This window comes from Pinus tabuliformis, chromosome 5_2, assembly GCF_031772625.1.
Source record: "Pinus tabuliformis cultivar Carrire ecotype Pingquan chromosome 5_2, CPIR1, whole genome shotgun sequence".
Classification (NCBI taxonomy): domain Eukaryota; kingdom Viridiplantae; phylum Streptophyta; class Pinopsida; order Pinales; family Pinaceae; genus Pinus; species Pinus tabuliformis.
In genome coordinates, this window is record NC_142306.1 from 934501545 (window position 1) to 934510770 (window position 9226).

The 9226-nt window shown below is 35.3% G+C and overlaps 1 pseudogene across 1 annotated transcript; it reads left to right on the forward strand.

Annotated features, from left to right (window-relative positions):
- Positions 1-5894: 5894 nt before the first annotated feature.
- On the forward strand, positions 5895-7825 carry LOC149162330 (disease resistance protein ADR1-like; annotated as a pseudogene). The gene is made up of 2 exons (XR_016261543.1): positions 5895-6096; positions 6990-7825. The product of XR_016261543.1 is annotated as a disease resistance protein ADR1-like (transcript).
- Positions 7826-9226: the final 1401 nt, after the last annotated feature.

Sequence of the window (9226 nt, forward strand, 5' to 3'; positions counted from 1 at the left end):
AACTAAAACAGTTCATAACCTTAATCCTACTGTCTTTAACGGATTTCTGGAAAATGAAAAAAAATAACAATAAAAATAACAAGTTTGATAACTTGTCCAACAATACGTGAAATCTTCGGTTTTTTTCCCGAGACAGTCAACCACCTTCTGTCTCCTCGGAGCTGGATGCTCCTGCATCACATTGCAGGAAGAAATTTCAGACCTTGGAGATCCAAAATTACAGAGATACATCAGATTCAATATCGAGCTCCTACAAAGTGAAAAAAAGGTGTGTAGTTTTTTTTTTAATTTTTGCATAAGCTTGGTTTAAAAAATTAGTTTGAAGGAATTCAAAGGGCATAGTGAAGCATTATTATCGGTAATTGATGCCCTGAAGAAAGAAAATGGAAACATCTAGTAAGCAACCTGAAAGGTCTAGAATGACTCATGAAGAAGAGGAAGAAATGCAACATGATATATCAAAATTACGTGACCAAGTGCAACAAATTTCACTCGCACAAAAAGTAACAGAAGCTAAGATAGATGGTTTAAATAAAGACGTAGAAGCTAAGATGTATGGCGTGGAAGCTAAGATGGGTGGTTTAAAGAAAGACGTAGAAGCTAAGATGAATGATGTGGAAGCTAAGATGGATGGCGTGGAAGCTAAGATAGATGATTTAAAGAAAGGCATGGAAGATTTGAAGATAGATTTGACAAAGTTTCTACAAGAAATGCTTATTGCTGGCGAAAGGGTAGTAAAGGAAACTCATGAAGAGAACAAAATAAATGTTAATCATGATTTCATAGACTCTAACATTGGATCGAAGAACCACCATGTTCCAAAGATCGATATGAGGAAGTTTGATGGCAAGGATCTTGGAACATGGATACTACAGATGGAGCAATTTTTCGATCTCCATAATGTGCAAAACACACAAAAGGTACGCATTGCAACTTTATATTTGGAACCAAATCAATTTGTACGGTATCGATGGCTTTGATCTCGTAAACAAATTTTCACTTGGGCTATTTTTACGCATGAAATGATAGCACATTATGAGGATACAAAAAGAAACATGTTTTTTAGCCAATTGATAAATCTCAAACAAAAAGGTTCAATGATGGAGCACATTGAGGACTTCCAAAAATTGAATATAAGGGTAAAAGATATTCCAGAGAAGCATAGGATTGATGTGTTCATAGGGACTTTAAAAGATAACATCCAACATGAGGTTCGCCTTTGGGAACCAGATTCATTGGTGAAGGCATTCAGGTTGGCAAAAATGGAAAGCAAAATTATGGAATAAGGAAGCCTACCACTCACAATCATAAAGATGGAAGTGTTGCTACCCCTAGCCATCTACAGCCTACAAGGTTGAAACCACAACAATTGGAAGGAAAAAGAGAAAAAGGGTTATGTTACAGTTGTGATAGCAAATACACTAAAGGTCATAAGTGTGCCGAGAAGAAATTATTTTACATAGATTATGAAGAGGAGGAAGAAAAGGATCGAAAAGGATCAAGAAACGTCAAAATAAGAGGATATACATCAGGAAAAAACCCTAGAAAAAGAAGAAATGAATCCGACCATATCTTGTAATGAATTGGCTAGAATTACCACTCCTCAAGCTATCAAGATAGAAGGGCATATCAAGAAGAAAAAGGTAATAGTGTTGATTGATTCGGGAAGTACCCATAATTTTATTCATTGTAAGATAACCAAGGAATTGAATTGCTTCCTATATCCAGCACTAGAGTGTCAAGTGATAGTTGGAAGTGGAGGAACCATAAATTGCCCAGGAAAGTGCCATAATATCAAACTATCCATGGGAGAATATATATTGAATAGCCCAATGCTCTCCATTCTAATGGGTGGTGATGATGTTGTACTAGGAGTCCAATGGCTACAATCCTTGGGTACAATAGCTTTTAATTTTCAAGAACTTTTCATGAAATTCTCTTCAGAAGGAGAGGAAGTTGAATTAAGGGGTATCGCAAGGAAACCGGGAAAGATAATCAGCTCTAATGGAATGACAAGGCTTCTAAAGAATGAACAATGAGGCATAATTGCACAATTATGTTCACTAGAGATTCCCACATTGAAATCATCAGTTTTCGAGTTCTCCAAAAAGTCTTGGACAACCATTCCAAGCTATTTGAGACTCCCAAAGGCCTCCCACCTATTCGTGATCATGATCATGCTATTAATTTGATTCCAGGAAATGTTCCTCCAAACATCAGGCCTTACAGATATCCCTATGTCCAAACGAGTGAAATTGAATGTATGGTTGCATAAATGCTAGAGGCTAGTATAATTCAACCTAGTTAAAGTTTTTTCTCTGCTCTAGTAGTATTGGTTCACAAGAAGGATGGATCATGGCACACATGTCCAGATTATAGGGAGCTCAACAAGTTCACTATTAAAGATAAATTTCCCATTCCTGTCATTGATGAATTATTGGATGAATTGCATGGATCAATTTACTTCACCAAGTTGGATCTTCGTTCAGGATATCATCAAATCAGAATGAAGACTGAAGACATTCCAAAAACAAAATTTAGAACTCATGAGGGTCATTATGAATTTTTGGTCATGCCCTTTGGTCTTACGAATGCACCTTCTACATTTCAAGGTTTGATGAATTCCATTTTCAAACCCTCCCTTAGAAAATTTGTGTTAGTATTTTTTGATGATATACTAATCTACGACAAGTCTTGGAAGGATCATGCCCAACATGTTGACATGGTGCTCAAACTATCAGAGGAGAAACAATTATATGAAAAAATCTCCAAATGTTTATTTGGAGTACAAGAGGTGGAATATCCGGGACATATTGTATCTCATGAAGGTGTTAAGGTATACTCTAACAAAATTAAAACCATTAAGGAATGTAAAATCTCCATATCCATAAAGCATCTACGAGGATTTCTCAGGTTGATAGGGTATTATCACAAGTTTGTTAAGAATTATGGGATAATAGCAGCACCTCTAACAACATTATTGAAGAAAGATGCATTTTCACGGACTCCAGAAACAACGAAGGCTTTTGAACACCTTAAAGAGGCAATATGCCAAGCACCAATCTTAGCCACACCGGACTTCACAAAAACCTTTATTGTGGAATGTGATGTCTCAGGAAATGGAATTGGTGTTGTTTTAAAGCAAGAAGAAAGACCCATTTCTTTCGAAAGTCGTCCAATCAAAGGAAAGTATTTACACAAAGCGATTTATGAGAAGGAAATGTTGGCAGTACTACATGCACTTAAGAAATGACGACCCTACCAAATGGGAAGACACTTCAAGGTAAAAACAAATCATGATAGTCTTAAATACTTTTTAGAAAAAAGATTATCTTCAGAAGAGCAACAAAATGGGTCACAAAGATGTTGGGTTATGACTTTGAAATCATCTACAAAAAAGGGAAGCAAAATGTTGTGGCAAATGCACTGATCTCAAGAAAGGATGAGGATGTCGAAGCATTTCTTTGCGCCATTTCTATTATCCAACTAGATTAGATAAATGAAGCAAGGGATGAATGGAAGAATGACGAGGAAGTGTGGGCACTCATTCAAAATATACAACAAGATCCCAGTACATTTGATACATTTAGCTAGAAAAATGATTCGTTATGGTACAAGGATCGGTTATACCTATGTAAGAATTCCCAACTCAAACAAAATATTCTTAGGGAATTGCACACCTCTCCCTTAGGAGGGCACTCAGGATTTCTAAAAATCTACCATAGGGTCATGAAGGAATTTTTTTGGGATGGCCTTAAATCAGATATTCAAAAGTTTGTGGTGGAATGTTTGGTTTGCCAACAAATAAAGTTGAAACAATTAAGACCCCATGACTATTACAACCTTTATCCATTCCTAGCCAACATTGGGAGGAGGTTTCAATGGATTTTATCACAGGTTTACCCAAGTCTGAAGGAAATAATGTTATCATGGTGGTAGTTGACAGACTTACCAAGTATGCACACTTTTGTGCATTATCTCATCCATTTAAAGCGAATACAATTTCTACGGCATTTATGGAAACAATTCAAAAGCTACATGGAAACCCAAAGATTATTATAAGCGATAGAGATCCCATTTTCACTGGAAATTTTTGGACATAATTATTTTATTGTCTTAGTACTCAGTTAGCTCATAGCTCATCTTATCATCCTCAATCTGATGGGCAAACTGAGATAGTAAACAAATGTTTGGAAGGATATCTTCGTTGCTTTGTATCTGATAAACATACACAATGGGTCAAATGGTTGCCTTTGGTTGAATGGTGGTATAACACTTCCTTCCATACTGCAACAAAAATGACCCCATTTATGACACTTTATGGATATCATCCACCATCCATCACATCATATTTAAGAGAAAATTCTAAGGTTCAAGCAGTGGAAGATCACATTGATCATCAACAACAAGTTCTCCAATTCTTAAAGGATAACCCCACCTTGGCGCAGAATAGAATGAAACAACAGGCAGATCAACATTGCAGCGAAAGAAGTTTTGATGTAGGTGATTGGGTATTCCTACGGCTACAACCATATAAACAAATGTCCGTCAAGCAAGCTAAGAAGGATAATTAATTATCACCAAAGTATTATGGTTCTTACAAGGTGTTGCAAAAGATAGGTACTATGGCATACAAATTGGAGCTTCCTGCAGATTCCCGAGTGCACTCAGTTTTCCATGTTTCATGCTTAAAGAAGGTTATAGGTGATAAGCTTCCAGTTCAAACAATATTGCCAGAACTTGATGAGGAAGGAAAAATCATATTGGAACCTGAAGCAGTCAAAGAAACAAGAACTCGACAGTTATGAAATCGATCCATTTCATAGTATCTCATCAAGTGGAAGAACTTACCCGTTGAAGATTCCACATGGGAGGATGAAAATTTTATACAGAAGCATCTAGAACTACTCAAGCGTTGAGGACAACACTTTTTTGAAGGAGAGGGGCATGTTAGGTCCATATAATACTAGTGATTCCCCCATTACTATTGTCGTTGTATCCCTTATTGTTGTTGTTGTGCCCCTATTGTCCCCATATTGTTATTATTGTGCCCCATAGAATCCCACTATTGTTATTTTTGTGCCTTTATATTATTATTGTTAGGTCGACTTTGGTTATATTATGACCCCTTAGACTCCTATATATAAAGGAGCTTTTGTCATTTGAATCATCTAAGAATTGTTCATTTGTGTAATGTAAAGGAGGTTGCCCCCTCGAAGAGGCTTATTTCTAAGGTGTTGATCTATATTTTCTATCTTTTTGTGAGCTTGTTTCATAACACTGTGATTGCACTTTAAAGCATATTAGTTCATGCTTCAACAACATATGTGTTTGATTGATTTTTCTACCCATAGAAGTTGCATGTATGGTTATAGTTGTATACATGACAGGTGCAAACACAATGTAAAGGTCTACCACTTGCTCTGAAGGTGATAGGAAGCTCTTTGCATGGTGAGCCTCGTCTGGTGTGGGAGAGTGCCAAGAAGAAACTATTAAATGGTGAATCAATATCATATTATCACAAAGAAGGGCTTTTCAAATGCCTAGAAGCCAGTATTGATGTCTTGGATGAAGAAGGGATTTTCAAATGCCTAGAAGCCAGTATTGATGTCCTGGACGAGGAAGCACGAGAGTGCTTCTTAGACCTGGGGTCATTTCCAGAGGATAGAAAAATCTTCGTGGATGCATTATTGGATATTTGGGTTTATGTGCGAAAGATGGAGTGGCATGATGCTTTTTTCATCTTGCTATAACTTGCAAGTAGAAATATGTTAAATTTAACAAGTAATCTCAAGTAAGTTTATTTTCTTCTAGTTGTTGTGTTCAAGCTCTTTGACCTCAGCTTCCTCTATCTTATACATTGTTGTTTTGATAATTGGGCATGTAGGAGTCAAGCAATCAATTATGGAAGTGCCTCTGAGCTGTACTTTTCCGAGCATGATGTCATGCGAGCCTTGGCCCTAGATATGGCATCTCGAGATAGGATAGTTTGCAGGAAGAGGTTGCTTATGCCTAGAAAGGAGGAGAGTTTACCAGGGAAATGGGAGTTGTTCAAGGATCAATTGTTTGATGCTCAAATAGTTTCCATTCACACAGGTGGGTGATGTTAGCAATTTGCTTGGAGAATGGTAATTCAGTTTATTCAAAATATCAAAATCAAAAGTATTGTATTCGTAAATGTTGTTTTTTTCTTTCTTGCTTCAAAATTCAGGACTAAAAAATATTGTATTGGGAGTTGCTGTCTTTTTCCTCAGTCCTAGTGTTTCATGCAAACCAACAAATTTAATCAAAACAAGATATAGGTTATGGATCAACTTAGAACCAGAAAGCCTTGTCAAGGAAATCATGGGCTTCTTTATCACAGAATGGTTATTTTGAATGTCTATATCTTTTCTCTTGTGATTGGTATTTCATGCTAAAGAATCATTTTAATTGACACGGTACATGTCTTGGATCAGGCCTATAAACCAAAGAGACTTTCCAGATTAAGCAACAAGGTATAGGTTATCGGTGAAGCCTAGAAATGAGAGAGCCTTGCCAAAGAGATCTTCGGGGGCTCTTTATCATCAAATGGTCATTTTGAAAGCAATTCCTCTGAAACTACACTAATCGAATAATGAAATTATTTTGAGAGTTATTTTACCTATAATATAAGAAATTGCTATTTCCAAAACCATATATGATTCATGAACTAGTTAATGATGTGTCCAGGATGCTTTTTTTTCTCTATTTTTCTTATATAGACAAAATGCTCTCTAATTTTACTGCTTAGGGGCACTAAGCAATCAACTTGAGAGAAAATTATTTGTTTTTGTTAAAAAAATTTCCATATTCACAAATTGGATTATCACTTCGTGATCTGCATGAACTAATTAGCGACCAATTTCTGGGTGTAGGTGCTTGATATCGAACATCTTAGAAAAGATGTGAAGTGTCTCACAATGTATATTTTTGTAATTGGACTTGGCATTTGTAGTTTACTTGTGCAGGAGCAATGGAAGAGTATCAGTGGTGTAAGATGAATTTTCATGAGGCGGAGGCTTTGGTTTTACTCTTTTCTGCAAGCAATTACTTTCTTCCATCATTTTTGAATAAAATGAGAAAATTGAAAGTCCTCATAGTATTCAATTACGGGTCCAAGAGAGCCACAATGAAGGGTTTGCCATTGCTATCATCACTCATGCAGCTCAAGGCTATTCATTTGGAGAGGTTGATTGTGCCCCGACTTCAAGAGCACAGTAAAGTCTTATAGAACTTAGAGAAGCTATATTCAAGCTTATGTGAAGGGGCTGGAAATATGTCTACGTCCAATGGCAGGAATCTAAAGCTTCCCATAATGCTAGATTTTAACATGGATCATTGTTGTGATTTGGAGGAGTTGCCCCTTGGTATTTGTGACATGTCTTCAGTTCAAAAGTGGTCTATCACTAACTGTCACCTTCTTCGAAAGTTACCTGATGATTTGGGGAGGCTCAGTTCTTTAAGAATGTTAAGAATATCTACATGTCTAGGTCTGAAAGAGCTTCCAACATCTATTGGAAAACTTGGGAAGCTGGAATATATAGACATTTCTCTATGTGAGTGCTTGAAAGAACTTCCCGAGGAAATAGGGTAGCTAAAGAAACTCGAGGAGCTTGACATGAGAGAGTGTTCTCGGTTGAGGAAGCTGCCTAAATCAGTTGGAGGGCTTAAATCTCTAAAGCATGTTATATGTGATGAGAAGATTGGGCAACAATGGAATCGTCTAAAGAGCTGTTCTGCTACCATGGATCTTAGAGTTGAAATTGTAGAAGCACACTTCAACTTGGATTGGCTGGATGGTTAAGATCTCTCTTAAACATGATGCCAAGTGCAAGTAGACTGGTAAGATATCAAGATATAAGCTTCCTATTAATAGAGTTTCCTTTTAATAACGTTTAATTCTCATATGGGCGTCTATTCAATGTTAGCAGATCCTCATATGGGTGACTCTTCAGTGTTAGCAATGCATATTTTTTGGACAAATTTTCAGTTTATGACTTGCGCTCACCATTGCAAGGTTTCTGTTGTGCAGGATCAGGATGAGTGCACGCTGCAAACATGGTATCCATGTTCCACTGGCATTATTGGCCCTTCATAAATTAGTTATCCAAAGTTTATGTGTAGTGTGTCTAGTCCTGTTGGTATAGCTAAATAAATATTCATAATTAATATAAGTGTGTATCTAGAATCCTCATCGTGGTAAAAGTAGGATGTCTAGTTGTGATTGTAACATTAAGGACCTTTTAAATATTGTATTAAGAGTAAATGACTTTAAATATTGTGTTTTAAGATTAAGAGTTCACTTCAACTTGTGGACAAAAGTGAGTAAAATTTGGTTTGTAGTTTTGATGTGTTATGATAATGTTCTATTTCTATTAGATTAGAAGATTTCCTTTAGCTGGCCATAGTTCACTATGGTTATGATTGACCATAGTTTATTATCATTGACTTTGATTTATTATGGTTAATTTTGTTTAACCATAGTTTACTATAATATTACATAGTGACATTATGGTTAATTTATCTTAATTGTGGTTGTTTTTATTTAAACGAAAATCATTTCACTTAATTAAAAAATAAATTATTTCACCTAATTCAAAAATAAATTATAAATTAAAAAAAATAACATCCAAAAACTATTTAGCTTAATTTCCTAAAAAACAAAATAGAACACTTAGAGGATTCCCGGTGGAATACATACACATATATATATATATATATATATATATATATATATATATCAGATCATAATCTACATAATGTAATAAAGACAACCACAAAAATCTGTATTTTATTATTATATCTTATATCATCTAGAAATATGTAAATATCCTAATATCAACATCATGAATCATTTGACAACCTAAATAGTTCAGATGATTTATTAGCAAAGTCCAATATATTCATCATGTAAAAAAAATTGTCAACATCAACTATATGAGGAAACACAAAAAACGTTAACCATCTCTGCTAGATTTTCCCATTCCCATATTGTAATTGTTCCTCAATTTTTGTTTTACGACGTTTCCTGTGCAACATCCAATACAAATGCTAGTTAAAATCTATTTACAATCTATTTTAATTTATATATGAATAATAAATTGAGCTATTTTAATTTCATATATAATCCAAGTTTAAAAACAGATTTGGTACACTACTCACAAAATATCCAAAATAAAAAATAAAAACATAATGTGGAAAAAAA